We start from the raw sequence: 11,157 nt of genomic DNA on the forward strand, positions 1-11,157 counted from the left end.
GGATTGTATGCCTTTTCTATTAGTATTAATTTGTAGGAGTACTTTATGGATTCCGATTCTGATTCTTAGTCAATTTAATATATATCCCAAATATTTCCTCCTAGTGTGCACTTTGTATTTTTAACTATTCGTTTATGTCACAGAGAAGTTCTTAGTGTTTATTCACGCCCATTTATCAGTCTGTTCCATCCTGACTTTGGCTTTCGGTGGGTTGTTTAGGAAGCCTGCTATAGGCTAAGGTCAGAAATATATCCTACAGTTGCTTAGAATACTTTTCTGAGTCTTGATTTTGTTTCTGTTTTTCATCTGTATCAGACTTACTTTTGAAAATACACTATGGTAGGAACTTATGATGAATGTAGCCAATTGTCCCCAAACCATTTATTTTAAAAAGCAATCCTTTCCCCCGGGTGCCTGGGTGGCTCAGTGGGTTAAGCATCAGACTTCGGCACCCAGAGCCTGGAGCCTGCTTTGGATTCTGTCTCTCTCTCTCTCTCTCTCTCTCTCTCTCTCTCTCTCTGCCCCTCTACCACTCCCACTCTGTCTCTCTCTCTGTCTCTCAAAAATAAACATTAAAAAAAATGTAATCAATCCTTTCCCCAGTTTTGATATTTCACCTTTATCGTGAACCAAATTCCCATATATACATGGGTCTATTTCTGACATTTCTAGTAAGTTGTATTAAAAATCTGTATATCTGTTCCTTGCCTCCATGCTGCACTGTTGGATGATTTTATTCTGATGTTTTGTTATCACATCAGGCAAGTCGCCCCTCTGTTCCGTTTCAAATCTGTCTTTACCATTTTTATACCTTTTCTAGTGATTTTAGCAACTGATTTCTACTTCCATGAAAAATCCTATTGAGACTGAGATTGGAATTTCATGGAATTGATGGGTTAATTAAAAGAAGTTTGACATCTTTTTCATATACCTGAATATATTCATTGTCTCCATTTTTCCAACGATTCCAGCTTCTGTGAGGAGACTACGATAAAAGTTTTTTTGTAAATAATTTTCTTTTTTTTGCACAATCGATTCGTAAATACATTTTGGTATTAGTATCCTAGGACAGCTGTAGCAAAGCTCCAAAAACTGGATGGCTTAAGTAACAGAAATGTATTGTCTCACAGTTCTGGAGGCTAGAGGTCCAAAGTCAAGGTCTTGGGAGGGTTCTGCTCCTTCCAAATGCACAGAGGAAGAATCTGTTCCAGGGCTCTCTCCTAGCTGCTGGGAGCCTCAGGAGTATCTTGGCTTGTAGATGACCATCTTTCTTTTCCCTGGGTCATGGTCTTTTCTCTGTGTGTGTCTGTCTCTGTGTCTCAACTCCTCTGTTTTATAAAGACACCAGTCGTATTGGATTAGGGCCCACATTAATGACCTCATTTTTAACTTGATATCTCTGTAAAGACCTTATTTCCAAATATGGTCACATTCTGAAATATCAGGGGTTAGGATTTTAACATCTCTTTTTTGGAGGACAGGATTCAGCCCCTAACAATTCTGTTACTTTTTATAACCTGCTTCTTCTTCTTCTTCTTCTTCTTCTTCTTTTTTTAATGTTTATTTATTTTTGAGAGAGACAGAGCATGAGCAGGGGAAGGGCAGAGAGAGAGGGGGACACAGAATCGGAAGCAGGCTCCAGGCCCCGAGCTGTCAGCACAGAGCCCGACGCAGGGCTTGAACTCTGGAACTGCGAGATTATGACCTGAGCCGAAGTTGGACGCTTAACGGACTGAGCCACCCAGGCTCCCCCATAACCTTCTTCCTTCTGAATTCATTTTACTACCTGCCAGAGTCCCTTCACTTCTAATTCTTTCAGGAACAATCGTGGATAGTAAGGTTCTGAGTCTTGCTCATCTGAAAATACCTTCATTTCATCCTCCAAATTGAAATCCCTAATTCTGGGTTCCTTATTATTTCCCTTGAAGAGTTAGGAGAGGGGCGCCTGGGTGGCTCAGTCGGTCAAGCGTCCGACTTCGGCTCAGGTCATGATCTCACGGTCCGTGAGTTCGAGCCCCACGTCGGGCTCTGTGCTGACAGCTCAGAGCCTGGAGACTGCTTCAGATTCTGTGTCTCCCTCTCCCTCTGCCCCTCCCTTGTTCATGCTCTGTCTCTCTCTGTCTCAAAAATAAATAAAAAAAAAAAAAAAAAAGAAGAAGAGTTAGGAGATACTGGTTCTCTATCTCCCCGGCTCCTGGGTCTCTGATGAGAAGCGTACTATCTCTGTGATTCTCCCTCCTACATAAGCAGCCTCGTCACTGGGTGTAACTCTCCCCGGAAGGTCATTTACTAGCAGTGTGGCCTTGGGCCAACAACTCAGCCTCTCTGTGTGTGTCAGTTTGCTCATTTCTAAAATGGGGATGAAGGACCCTGGCTGACTCCGTCAGTGGAGGGCGTGACTCTTGATCTCGGGGTTGTGAGTTCGAGCCGATGTTGGGTATACAAATGACTTAAGCGTCAATAAACAAAAGAAACTTTAAAAAAATAAATATGGGGCTCCTGGGTGGCTCAATCGGTAGAGCGTCTGACTCTTGATTTCGGCTCAGGTCGTGATCCCAGGGTCTTGGGATCCAGCCCCTCGTCAGGCTCCACACTGAGCATGGACCCTGCTTAGGATTCTCTCTCTGTCTCTGTCTGCTCTCCCTCTCTCTCAAATGTAAATAAATAAATACATGAGATGGGGATAATAATAATAGCTTTATTAGCAGGGTGAAACGACCTATGTGCAAAGTGCCTCAAACTGTACTTGACACACAGTAGGTGCCACATTTGAGTCTATCATATAAATAAAATACCACTAACCAAGTCCTGGGCAGGGGGGGCTGGAGCTGTTGTGGCCGTTGTTATGTCACAGGGCACCCACCGCCCCCCAGCCCCCAGCAACCAGAAGGGGCTCCCAAACCTTGTACTGTGTGAATGAACAGAAAACCGAGGCCAAACACTACGGCAAGCGACTGCACTACTCAGAGCCTCAGTTTCCCTGTCTGCAACTCCCGAGGATTCAATAAGACCACAGAGAACTGTATTTAAAAAAAATTTTTTTTTAATGTTTATTTATTTTTGAGACAGAGAGAGACAGAGCATGCACGGGGGAGGGTCAGAGAGAGAGGGAGACACAGAATCCGAAGCAGGCTCCAGGCTCCGAGCTGTCGGCACAGAGCCCAACGCGGGGCTCGAACTCAGGGACCGTGAGATCATGACCTGAGCCGAAGTCGGACGCTTAACAGACTGAGCCACCCAGGCGCCCCTCAGAGAACTGTATTGACGTGGATGGCTCACGCATTCCTTGAGTGACTACATATTGAGCACCTACTGTGTGCCGGGCGCTGGGGGCACAGCTCCGAACAAAGCAGTCCATGTCCCTGCCCTGTGCAGCTAATGGTCTCATGGAGGACACACACCATGAGAACGAAATACACACGGGGGCGTCCGGGTGGCTCAGTTGGTTAAGGGCCCCACTCTTGATTTTGGCTCAGGTCATGATCTCATGGTTTGTGAGTTCAAGCCCCGTATCGGGCTGTGCCCTGACAGTGCGGAGCCTGCTTGGGATTCTCTCTCTCCCTCTCTCTGCCCCTCCCCTGCTCGCTATCATTCTCTCTCAAAATAAATAAGTAAACTTAAAAAATAAATAAATAAAAGCACACAGGGGCGCCTGGCTGGCTCAGTAGGTTAGGCTCAGGTCATGATCTCACAGTTCGTTCGTGGGTTCCAGCCCTGCATGGGGTTCTGTGCTGACAGCTCAGAGCCTGGAGCCTGCTCGGGATTCTGTCTCCCTCTCTCTCTGCCCCTCCCCTGCTTGCATTCTGTCTCTGTCTCTCTCAAAAATAAATAAACATGTTTTCAAGAAAGTTCCAGACAGCCATACCTGCTATGAAGAAGATAAAACACAGTGTTGTGAGGCAGGTGATGCGGGAGGGGGGTCACAGCGTCACACGAGGAGGAGGTTTGTAAATAATAAAAATAGTACCATCAACTGGAATACCAGCAAAATAAATTGAGCACTTACTATGAGCTAAGACCTCACGATAATCCTCCCCTTAGGAATCACTAGGTCATTTGACATATGAAGGAACTGAGAGGCCCCAGCGACACAGAGAAGGAGCATGGAAATGTGCCCCTGAATCCAAGGGCTAGAGAGTGCTTCTAGGAGGCCAACCCCGGCGGGACTTAGTTTCCCCCCTCCAGGGAATGGAATTGCCAAACCAACTTGCAACTCGTGCCTTTTGCGCCAGGGGGCGATGGTTCCCCACAAGAGGATTTGGGGGTGTAGGGGCGCTGGGAGCTACTTCGCCAGAAGCCACCCGGGGCAAAACCTCTCGAAGGCGGCAGGCGGCCCCTTCGCTTCTTCTGAACCCGTTTCTTTATCGCAAAAGTGTGGCAAAGGCCCCACCGCCTGCGGTCAATGTAACGCTGAGCCTGTCTGCATTAGTTAACGTGGGGGAAAAGTTGCCCTTGGTTCTACATCATTTTCAAGTTTGATTTCTTTCTGCTCGATGCCCCTATGGAACTTTTGGATCTTGGATTGGAATCTTCTGGGCTCTCAGAGTTGTGAATTCGAATCTTGCAGCTGTCCCTGCTCTGATCCCGCGTCCTCCTTGAACGTTCCAAGTTCAAATTCCAGCCTCAATTCAAGTTCCTCCTGGTGACTTCAGGCCCCTGCTCCACTCCCAAAACTTGCCCTCATCCCAACTTCCAGTTTCGTCTGCGCCTCGGAGGCACTGGGGTGGGGATGGAGACCACGGGGACCCCGGCCCCTAATTCCGCGGGAGGAACTCTGGGCGGGGGGCAGAGAGCCGCCAGCCGAAGGCTCTGGAAGCGGGGGCGCGGCCGAGGGGCGCAGTGACCAGGCCGGCGTCCCCACCCGCCTCTAAACTTAGCCACGGTGACGCGCGGCGGCCCGGCGAGTCGATCGCGACGGGGCTGGGGACGCAGGGGGGCCAGAGCGGAGGGGGGCGGCTCGGCTCTGCGAGCCTCTATTTATAGCGCCCGGAGCCCGAAATAGCGCGGAGCCGAGCGGCCTGCATGACGCGGGAGCCGCCGGGGACTGACTCACCCGGCCCGGAGCGGCGGCCCCCGGATGGGGGGCAGTGGAGGGGCCCGGCCCGGACCCCGCGCCGTCCCTGGCACCTCTTCTGCTGGGACGTCCCAAGTTTTCACCGGGCGCTGTGGATTGACATGCAGCAAAAGGCAGGATCTGCAGCATGAGAGACTGAGGTTAGATCAGAGGTGGGACTTACCCCCAAAGGACCCGGAATCCAGAAACTTTTTGTTTGTTTGTTTGCTTGTTTGCTTGTTTGTTTGTTTGTATTAAGAATGCTCTATGCCCGGGTGGCACCTGGGTGGCTTAGTCTGTGGAGCGTCAGACTTTAGCTTGGCTTGGGTCATGATCTCATGGTTTGTGAGTTCAAGCCCCGCGTCAGGCTCTGTGCTGACAGCTCGGAGCCTGAAGCCTGCTTCAGATCCTGTCTCCCTCCCTCTCTATCTCTCTCTGTCCCTCCCCTGCTCACGCACTGTCTCTCTCTCAAAAATAAATAAACGTTAAAAAAAAATTTAAGAATGCTCTGTGCCCAACGTGGGGCTTGGACTCACCACCCTGAGATCAAGAGTCCCATGCTCTTACCGACTGAGCCAGCCAGGCGCCCCTCTAGGAACTCACTTTAATACGAAAAGAGAGATTGGGAAGGAAGGGAGAGGAAACAGATACGCACACCTCCTATTTCTCCCCAGCCACAGAACGGAAGCATCCTGGGGGCAGAGAAAGAAACACGCTAAGCTGGCCAGTCCGTCGCCCTGTTGCCCCAGTTTTAAGAACTGGGTGCTAAGGGCAATCCCTCACAAATGAAAACTCTGTGACCCCCCTCGACTAGGAGCAACCCCCCACCGCCCTCCCCCCAGGGCAGGGCCAGGCATGTCTCAGTCAACACCACTCAGTCCTTAGCACTGCCCAGCACCAGGCAAGCCTCTGGAGAAATTAACTGCATGAATGCAAAGTGCTGGTAATAAAATCAAATGACGTTTCCCAAATTCTAACAGCAAATGTTTATTGTATGCTACGAGCCAGGCGTGGGTTGGAGAGTCATCTCCTCCGGGTCTCACTATATAACCTTAGCAGGGAGAGGTGCCTTTACTGTTTTCATCATTAGAGATGAAGAGACCACAGCTCAGAGAGTATCTGAGCTCATCCTGAAATTAGGCAGAGGCATCTCCTGAACGGGGCTACCTGCCCCCCACCTCCAAAGCCTTCAGCTCCCAGGATACTGTCTCTAGGCTCGATAGAACCCAAAGCTAATGAATGATTCTCAAAGTGCAGTCCATGGAACCTGGGGCGGGGGTTCCCCAGCACTCTCTCCAGGGGCGCAAGAGGTCAAGACGGTTACAATAATATTAAGACACCTGCCTTTTTCGCATTCACTCTCATGACTACCCAGTGCATCCTGGAGACTGTCACAATACAGTAGGCACACAAGCAGATGTGAGGACATACAACTATCTTCTGTTGAGCCACACATTAAAGTGGTTTGCAAACATTTTTTTTTTTGCAAACGTTTTATTTTACTTTTTGAGACAGAGAGAGACAGAGCATGAACAGGGGAGGGGCAGAGAGAAAGGGAGACACAGAAACAGACACGGAAACAGGCTCCAGGCTCTGAGCCATCAGCCCAGAGCCCGACGCGGGGCTCGAACTCACAGACCGTGAGATGGTGACCTGAGCTGAAGTCGGACGCTTAACCGACTGAGCCACCCAGGCGCCCCGCAAACATTTTAAACAATGCCCTTTTTCACTAATTTTTTTTTCCTCATTTTGGAATATCTGGTTATTTTTAATTTAAAAGAAAATGGGGGCGCCTGGGTGGCTCAGTCGGTTCAATATCCAGCTTTGGTTCAGGTCATGGTCTCATGGCTCCTGGGTTCGAGCTCTGCATCGGGCTCTGTGCTGACAGCTCAGAGCCTGGAGCCTGCTTCGGATTCTACGTCTCCCTCTCTCTGCCCCTCCCCTGCCAACGCTCTGTCTCTCTCTTTCGCTCTCAAAAATAAATAATCATTGAAAAAATTAAAATATATATATATGATTTGGGGGCACCTGTTTGGCTTTAGTGGGAAGAGCATGGGACTCTTGATCTCGGGGTTGTGAGTTCGAGCCTCATGGTGAATGTAGAGATACTTAAGTACATAAAACTTAAAAAAAAAAGATATTTCAAAAATATATGATTTTATGTTAACATGAAATCGTTTATTTTTTTCAAATGAATGAAACATTTTTAAATTTCTCAGTTTTAATTTATAATACAGCCAAATTGATAGAATCCACATTAAAAGAAAAATTCTTTGAAAGAAAAACACAACTCTTTGGAGTCCTCAATATTTTTTTTTAATGTTTATTTATTTATTTTGAGACAGAGAACGCATGAGCAGGAGAGCGGCAGAGAAAAGGAGAGAGAATCTCAAGTAGGCTCCACACTTAGCATGGAGCCTGACGTAGGCTTCGATCCCATAAACCATGGAGATCATGACCTGAGCCAAAATCAAGAGTCAGAGGCTTAACCAACTGAGCCACCCAGGCATCCCTGGAGTCCTCAATAATTTTTAAGAACATAAGGGGTCTTGAGACCAAAAAGTTTACAAATCACTGAACTAATAATCATATACACCTAATGAGGGTTAGATAAAGCACAAGAATGTGGAACATCATTTCAACTGAGGGCAGGACAGGTTTCTCTGTCAAAGGAGCATTGAAGAGGAGACCTGAAGGACGACCGGAATTGGCTAGGGAGAAGGGAGGGAGAGCTTTTCAAGGGGGTGGGAACAGCTCGTGCAAAGGCCCAGTGGGTGGGAAATTGCTAGGTGAGTTTGAAAAAATGGAAAGAGCTGGGGCCCAGGGAGCAAGGGGAGAGTGCCAAGAAATAAAGTCTGGGCCATCAAGGGACCAGATTACGTAAGAAAGGCCTTGAAGGCTATGATAAGTACTTTAGATTTTATTCTGAGTGGAGAATGGACTGTGGAGGGGTGCGGGGGGTGGGGGGGGCGGCGGGGGAGGGGAAGGATGAAAGCGGGAAGCCTAGTGAGGAAGTGACCGCGGTTGCCAGATGGTCGCCTGGACTAGGGTGAGGGACGGTCAAGAACAAAGCTTAGGTTTGAGGGACTGGCGTGGACGTGGATCAGAACTGCCTTCCACGGGCAATCTGGCCAAATTCTCATACTCAGATAGCTTGTCGATTCTTTTAGTTTTCCCTTGAAAATGATCCGAATGGCAGTTTTCTCTCTTGCCTTCTGATCTGTTTTTGTTTGCTTTTTTTTTTTTTTTCCCCTTGCCTTCTGATCTTTACACCTATTTTCTTGTCTTGTAGCATTTGCAAAGACTTTCAGGACCTTGCCAAGCAGCAACGTAGATCAATTGTCATATACTGCACATCACAACCCTCTGAGATGACTTATCCCATTATCCCCATTTTATAGGCAGAGAAACTGAGGCACAGAGAAGTTAGTCTCTTGCCCAAGGCCACACGACAAGTAAGCGGTCAAACCAGGACTCCAACCAAAACCTGTGTTCTCAACCACTGCCTTAAAAGAAAACTCAGCAAACATTCGATGTATTTTTTCCAACATGCAAAATACCCTGGAAGTTTCCACAGTGACCTCTGGATCTTAGATGTGGAGCTGGGGGCCTGAGGTCTGGCTCCGGCTCCGCCCCCTTTCCTAGACTCAGTTTTCTCCTATGACGGAGGGTTCGAAGAGATGATATCTGAAAGCCACAGAAACTCTGCCTTCAGAGTGGAGGAGACAGGCCCCCAAATAGATTGTATTCATTTCCTGTGGCTGCCTAACAAATTACCACAAACCCGGTGGCTGAAAACAACAGAAATGAATTCTCTTATCGTCCCGGAGGCCGGAAGTCCTAAGACCAGGTGTTTGGTAACAGGGCCACGGTTCTGCCCCCCTTCTGGGGGGTTCTGGGGGGATCCTTCCTTGCCTCTTCCAGCTCATGACTCCAGGCACTCCTGGGCCTGTGACGGGCTCACTGCAACCTTTGTGACTGTCTTCACGTGGCCTCTCCTGTACCTGTGCAATTGCCTCTCCTGTGTGCAATTGCCCTCTGCCTTTCTCTCTCTTTTTTTTAACGTTTATTTATTTTTTGGGGGGGAGGGGCAGAGCGAGAGAGGGAGACACAGAATCCGCAGCAGACTCCAGGCTCCAAACTGTCAGCCCAGAGCCCCATGAGGGGTTCGAACTCACAAACCATGACCTGAGCTGGAGTCGGACGCCCAGCCAACCGAGCCACCCGGGGGCTTTTTAAAATTTAAGACAGAGAGAGTGTGTATGTGTGAGCAAGGGAGAAGGACAGAGAGAGAGAGAGAGAGACAGAGTCTTAAGCAGGCTCCATGCTCAGGATGGAGCCCAGTGCGGGACTTGATCCCACGACCCTGGGATCGTGACCTGAGCCAAATCAAGAGTCAGATGCTCAACCAGTTGAGCCACCCAGGCGCCCCTGCCTTTCTCTTTTATAAGGACACTTGCCTTTGGGCTCGGGGGCTTCTCGGACGATCCAAGATGATCTCATCTTGAGTTCCTTCCCTTAATTACATCTGCAAAGACTCTTTTCCCAAATAAGCTCTCATCCACACGTCTCAGGTGGACGTTTCTTGGGCGGGTGCATCATTCGACCCACTCCACAGATCGAAAGAGAAGACGGGGCACGTGGGTGGCTCAGGCGGTCGAGCCTCCGACTTCAGCTCAGGTCATGATCTCGGGGTTCGTGAGTTCGAGTCCCACATTGGGCTCGCGGCTGTCAGCCTGTCAGGGCAGAGCCCACTTCATCCTCCACTTCAAGGACAGGAAGTCTTGGAGGGAGTTGTCATGCTTCGACTGTTATCGTGGAGTTGAGGGATCTTCTCCCACACATAAACCTCCAAACACTGATAAAAGCCGACACTCACACGGGGCTTAATTATGCCACGCCGTGTTCTGAGTGGTGAACATCTATGAACTCAGTCCCCACAAAACGCCTATGAGATCCTTTTCTAGAAGGGATTGGGAGGCTGGAGGTGCAGCTTGGAAGTTACAGAGCTAATATTTGAACCACGCGCTCAGGTTTCAGAGTCCCGGGTGTTGACCGTAAGCCGTGACTGTCTCCTGAAGGCACCCTGGGGCGTGTTACGTTTGGACTTTGAGGAGGCCGCGCTCCAGGGTCCGTGGTCAGGGAATCGTCCTCTGCCAGGCCGTCAGATGTGGGAGCCGCCGCTTGCACGGGGCTCCTGGGTGCTCGAACCGCGGCTCGTCCAAAATGAGATGTGCCATGACTCTGAAATCCACACTGGAGTTTGGAGAGTTGGAGCGGCAAAAAAGAAGGTAAATTATCTCATTAAAAGTTGCTGCTAGGGGCGCCTGGGTGGCTCACTCGGGGAAGGGTCTGACTTCGGCTCAGGTCACGATCGCGCGGTCCGTGAGTTCGAGCCCCGCGTCGGGCTCTGTGCTGACCGCTCAGAGCCTGGAGCCTGCTTCGTGGATTCTGTGTCTCCCTCTCTCTCTCTGCCTCCCCCCACTCCCCACCGCTCATCCTCTGTCTCTCTCCCTCTCTCTCTCAAAAATAAATAAAACAGGGGCACCTGGGTGGCTCAGTCGGTTGAGCGGCCGACTTCGGCTCAGGTCATGATCTCGCGGTCCGTGAGTTCGAGCCCCGCGTCGGGCTCTGTGCTGACAGCTCAGAGCCCGGAGCCTGTTTCAGATTCTGTGTCTCCCTCTCTCTGACCCTTCCCCATTCATGCTCTGTCTCTCTCTGTCTTAACAATAAATAAACGTTAAAAAAATGTTTTTTAGGGGCGCCTGGTGGCTCAGTCGGTTAAGCATCTGACTTCGGCTCAGGTCATGATCTCACGGTCCGTGAGTTCGAGTCCTGGGTGGGGCTCTGTGCTGACAGCTCAGAGCCTGGAGCCTGTTTCAGATTCTGTGTCTCCTTCTCTCTGTGACCCTCCCCCGTTCATGCTCTGTCTCTCTCTGTCTCAAAAATAAATAAACGTTAAAAAAATTTTTTTTTCTTTAGAAGTTTTTTAAATAAATAAAGCACTAAAAATTTTTTTTTTTAATTGCTTATATTGAAGGGTGCCTCGCTGGCTGAGTTGTAAGTACATGCAAATGTGCAGCTCTTTTTTTTTTAATTAAATG

Source organism: Panthera pardus, unplaced genomic scaffold (assembly GCF_024362965.1).
Source record: "Panthera pardus isolate Hobbes unplaced genomic scaffold, ASM2436296v1 HiC_scaffold_18, whole genome shotgun sequence".
NCBI classification, from domain to species: Eukaryota; Metazoa; Chordata; class Mammalia; order Carnivora; family Felidae; genus Panthera; species Panthera pardus.